General features: G+C 45.6%; 1 pseudogene; it reads left to right on the plus strand.

The window, feature by feature from the left end:
• Window positions 1-341: 341 nt before the first annotated feature.
• Window positions 342-5,957, plus strand: part of LOC102819036 — a 7,035-nt pseudogene continuing 1,419 nt past the window's right edge.

Below are 5,957 nucleotides of genomic sequence, written 5' to 3' on the forward strand. Positions count from 1 at the left end.
TCAGATATTGTCTAATTACGCAAAGGGAAACAAGGAAGATTTTGATGCTCTTGATGTTCTATATTGAAATGATTAATATGTATGATTTAGATCACTACTTTGAAAAGAATGATTAATAGATTGATGGTATAGAGTAGTATAAAAGCTGTTTGAGAATCTGAAATAAATGTAAGAGGAGAAATAAAATGTAAAAGAAAAAGAGGAAAAATAAAATGTGAGTTAAGAAGATTCACCATTCATCGAGACCCATTGATTTTGTGAGCTTCATTTCTTTGCCGACGCCATGCATCCCTCCAAGGACCCCCTAATAAGATTGTTGGGGCTGGCCCCTGACAGCAAATGAACATTTTAGCTTTACTGGTCTTCCACCTGCACCTGTTGCCTTAGGACTGAAACCTTTTCCTTCTTCAGGAGAGGGTCTCTACACTAATGGGTCTCCCATGAACTTCCCCCAGCAAGGGAAAAGTTTGAATGGAGATGTGAATTGTAATGGTTTATCTACTGTATCTCATAATACTACTCAGGGATTTTGAACTCTGCTCCCCACTCCTCCAGCACTTCACCTCCATTATCACCTCAACGTGGCTTATGACTGTCTCTGGAACTATTCACAATACCCTTCCACCAATCCTGGCAGCAACCTTAAAGACCCACCCTTTCTCTTCCAATTCTTTGGGCAACAATACCAACTCAACAGTATCCTTGGGGGCAGCCAGCAACCTTCATCCCCAAATCACAACACTTATCTTTGGAGTGGTAGGCAAGAGTTATAGGCCAAAGTTATCCAGATCCCTTGGTGCTTAACTCGACTTACAGGAACTGTATGATTCCTTTCTTGATTAGAATTTTGAGGAGATGCCAAATGGATCCCCTAGCTGTTTCACCTCCCAACACTCTTCTCCTATGTTAGGATCCAGCATCCAGAACTTTGCACCGTCCCAGGAGGTAGGCAGTGATATCCATCCAGATGAGATGGGAGAAAAGGAGTCAGTGGTAGAAGAGAATGGCACTGTCTTTGTAGGCAGCCTGGAGCTAGAAGAAGAACAGCCAGAACTGAAGATATGTGGCTATAATGGTTCTATCACCTCTGAGGAATCATTGCACCAAGTCTCAGTCCTAGTCCCTGGTCCTTCAGCAAGCTGTTTACATGATCTATCACACCTTCCTCATCAACTGGAAGACACTCCAATCCTCAGTGAAGATCTGGAGCCCTTCAATTCTCTGGCACCAGAGTCAGTAAGTGAAGAACTCTGGTATAGATGATGATACAGAGCTAATAGATGAAGAAGACAAGCTGCTCTGGGGGGCATCCCTGTGATCTCTGCACTTGATTGCTCTTCACTTAATAATACCACTGTCTTCAGTCTCGTGGCAGATGACAGTCAAACTTCAGCCTCTATCTTTGCCAGCCCAATCTCTCCACCTTTCTTAGGGGAGTCTATTCTGCAAGATAATAGCTCTGATATGAATAATGGTAGTAATACAGAACAGGATGATATGGAAACTCAGGCTTCTGACTTCCCACTACCCCTGACCTAACCAGCTCCTGACCAGCTACCCACTATTCACCTATACCACCCAGGAACCTCACCAGCAATATCACCAACAGAGTCCCAGAAATCTTTCCAACCATCTCTCAGCAGACTTTCCAGCAGCCTCTACTGAAATCTTCCCAGTCATTTCCTTAGCATACTTCCTGAAAGTCTCTCCAACTTCCTTAGCAGTCCTCCCAGCAGTTTTCTTAGATGTCTCCCTGCCTGTCTTCCCAGGGACCTACCAAAAACTTCCCCAACAATTTTCCTGGTAGATGCCTTCCCAATACTCTCCCCAACAAGTAAGGATGTCTGCAGCTTCCCTTAATCCACTGCTGACCTGGAAGACAACACTGTAGAAGGAAGCATTGCTGTCAGTGGTGAGTCCTAAGGAGACATATTGCTACCCCAGAAGAAGTTTGTCTTTCTCTCCAGCATGAGTGGCAGAGAGAGGGGCACATCAAGAAAGGCAGCCACTGATGATGGGAAAGACCTGGTGTTTTGGCCAGTGTGTAAAGGAGATGAAATATATCCCAGAAATGATCAAGTACCTGAACTGCAACATGGTACACAGTATCTGCTGTCAACACTTCACCTTCAGTCCCTGCATGCCTGCTGGAGATTTCTTTAAATACAGAGACCACCAAAGAATATGCAATGGATACAGCTTTCAGCAGAGAAATTCCATCTAGAATTCAGGCAAACCAGGCAAATCTTGAAACACTGAGAAGGCCAAGACCAAGGAGGTCCCCAAGGTGAAATGGGGCCATGGTCGACCACCAACACCAAACTCACTAAGTTATTGAATAAGACAGACAACCACCTCCTAAAGAAATTAGAGGCTCAAGAAACCCTGAATGAGAAGGATAAACTAAAATGGTGTAAAATTAAGATAATGAAGCTGAAGGTACAAGGGCAGGCCAAAAACAAGCAGAAACAAGAGACCAAGAATTTAAAAAAATAACAAAGCTAAGAAGAACTCCAAAGCTGAGAAGGAGAAGGTAAAAACAAAGCAGGGAAAATGGAAGCAAAAAGTCAAGGAGACAGTAAAAATGAAAGAAAAGGAGGAGATGGCCAAAGTAAAGCAGACAAGCTCCAGTCACAGAGGCAATTGGAGGAACAGCAGAGGCAGCATATGATCTTTGAGTATATCTATCTGTCTGACTGACCACCAGATTTTGCCTAATTTCTCATGCATTCCTGGTCTGATAGTACCCAATGGGGCTTTCTTAGACTGTGTGATCATTGTGGAGTTCCTGTATCATTTTAACATGGTGCTGGGCTTTGATTCTGGTAAAGATGTGCCTAGCTTTGGGGTTCTGCAAGAGGGATTCTTGTGTCAAGATGACAGCTTGGGCAAGGTACAGGATCTGCTGGTGGGGGTCCTAAAGACCTATGATTCTGGCTTGCTCTTCTACTGTCAGTTCCTAAAGATCTTGGAGGAGAAGGTGCTGGAGATCCCACTGATGAGAGACAATGTGTCCAAGAGTCTATGTTGCTTCTTTGTGGCAAATGAAGTGGAGCTACATTTCTGTTACATCCTGCACACCCAGCCTTTTCAGGCCTAGCCATTCTAACAGTTTACCTGGTCTTCCTTGTGAATACGCTGCTGGAGAGCATCCCCAGCTACAGGGAAAAGAAGTGGATTGTTGAAGGCTGGTTCTGGAGACTTAAAACTGCTCTGACCAAGCAAACTGGACCGCCCAGAGTAGAGCTGCAAGGCCAGAGTAAAGTCAGGAGTACAGGCACAGCTCCAGATAATGGAGACTTATGGCATGATAGAGGAGGAAGAGGAAGAGACTATAGCAGCAGGCCATGGTCAACAGAGAGGTTGATGCCCAGCATCCAGCATCCTGGAGTTAGAATGCCAGATAGAAAAACTCAGCAAGCATCAGTTCTTCTTTCACAAAAAAAAACCTACTTAATTCATCCCAAGTGCTGCAAGCCTTCTCCTTGGGTCAAGACTACTACAGACACCTCTACTGGATGCTGCAATATTTGACTAGTATTGCTGTGGAAGGAACAGAGGGTTGTTTTCCTGAGGATGTGTTAAAGCAGGAAACTGACTCTTTAAAGGCGGCAACCCTAACTTAACACTCTTTGTAAAGATGGAATTAGCTAACTCTAGTATCTCTGCTAGTTCTGCCTGGGCTCAAGGCCAACCTAGAAAAACTAAGCCTAGGTCTATGTGGTCTGTTGTTACTGTTAGATGCCATTGAGTCAGTACCCACCCATAGCAACCTTATGCACAGCAGAACAAAACACTGCCCGATCCTGGGCCAACCTCACTACTGCTGCCACACTTCAGTCCATCAATGCTGCCACCCGGCCAATCCATCTCATTGGGGGCCTTCCTCTTTTTCTCTGACCCTCCACCTTACCAAACATGATATCCTTCTCCAGTGACTGGTCCCTCCTGACAATATGTCCAAAGTATGAGAAACGAAGTTTGTGCAGCCTTGTTGTTGTTGTTGTTAGGTGCCATTGAGTCGGAACTGACTCATAGCGACCCCATGCACAGCAGAATGAAACAATGTGCGATCCTGGGCCAACCTCACTACTGCTGCCACACTTGAGTCCATCAATGCTGCCACCTGGCCAATCCATCTCGTTGGGGGTCTTCCTCTTTTTCTCTGACCCTCCATCTTACCAAGAATTATATCCTTCTCCAACCTTTAAATTCCCTGACAAGCATCAGGATTCAGAACAGCCTAAGGCCCAATTTCACCCCTAGCCCCAGACTCAGCTTTACCTCCAAGTCCCAGTCTTGCCCCCAGTCCCATAATGGGCTCCCATTTGTCTCTGCGTCAGATCAGCATGCTCAGCCAGTCAACATTTCTTTCTTGGCTGAATCATACTCTTAGCCACAGATCCTTGTTGAGCAGCTCAGTCCTCATGCCTGACACCAAGTCCAGGGAAACTGAACCCAGCCACATCCCAGCCTGTGGAAGAGCTGGAGTCTGATGACACAGAATCCAGCCCTGATCTTCAACCTCCCTAGCTTAATTTCTCAGCCCAAGATGCCCTGAAAATGGATTTGCCCCCATACCAACCCCTGCATTTTCTAAGGACCAATCTACTCCCTCCCCTCAGCTTCCTGCCTTATACAAGCTAGTAATTAGACCCAGTGCTGCCAATTCATGTTTTCCACTGCAATTCTGTTCTACCCCTTAACTGTGGTAGTAACTAAGAAGCCAGCAGGAGACCCTGGAGAAATGTCATAGAGTCCCAGAGGGCTGGGGCAGTCAAAATAGAGAGGCAGTCCACCCAGTAAATTCTTCAATCAGCAACATTACTTAACCCAGCTAACAGCCCAACCTGTGCCTCTGAGTTGTACTCTGGCAGGTGATAGATCCAAGATCCCGAGACATTGGATGCAACACTCAAGGCCCTGCACCAAAGGCATCTGGGAAAAAGAACTTTACAAATGCCTTAGCAAGCACAGGGACTTCTTGCAGGAAATCTGCCTACAGTCCATCTTTGAGCCCAGCCAGCTACCTGCCTTTCAAGAAGGTTTATGAGCTGGTTCCCCAAAGAGAAGACATATGAGACAGAACTAGCTGTGCTTCAGTGGATTGAGGGACTGGAGCAGGGAGTTATCCTTTCAGATTTGCAGATTTGGGGCTGGATGTGTCCTAGCCCAGACTCTACCCATGAAGATTTGATGTACTATGAATATCTAACCAACTCCCAGGAGGACATCACCTGGAGAGGTTGGATCAAGGAAAGACTGGCACCCCAATATGAAACTACTACCAACCCTCTAGACCTAGCTGTGATGCAGCTGGCTGCACTGGAAGAGAATGCAGAGCAGCAGTACCTGCAAGAGCCTTTCTGGCCAGCCCATGAGGCTGTGCTGAGAAGTCCCTACTCAGTACACCCAATGGTGCCTCCCAGGGATGTCTCCCACAGAGATATCATATGAGATCATGCCTCGAATTTGGGCCTGGTGCCAGATTCATGATTGCTGTCATAGTGCAGCTCAGGTGTGCTTGTGTCTGGATCAGCTAGAGATGTACATTGCCTGGATTTTAAAAGTCTGTCAACAAAGTGACCTGTCTAGTCTGCCAGAAGGATAACAACTGCGGAGAGCATCTTGGCTTCTGCTGTATGACACGGTCCCAGCGGGAAGAGAGACATCATGCAAAGCAGATGACTCTCAAAAAGCTGGTCTCTATCTTCCCTTCAAGTTAACTCTGAATTCACTTGTAAAAATATATAATATTGCCATATTCACAGCTTTTACTGTGAGCTCTACAAACCTTAGGAAAAAAACAATTATCTCAACTTCAGTAGCCTGAGTTCAAAGAGAATTGTATAAATTACTCCCTTTCACAGAAAACCTAAGTACAAAGTAACTGCATTGGTGAAACCACAAAAGCAGATAACAAATTAAAGTCAAGCTGACCTACCCCTATAGACCTC

This window comes from Chrysochloris asiatica, unplaced genomic scaffold (genome assembly GCF_000296735.1).
Source record: "Chrysochloris asiatica unplaced genomic scaffold, ChrAsi1.0 scaffold00107, whole genome shotgun sequence".
NCBI classification, from domain to species: Eukaryota; Metazoa; Chordata; class Mammalia; order Afrosoricida; family Chrysochloridae; genus Chrysochloris; species Chrysochloris asiatica.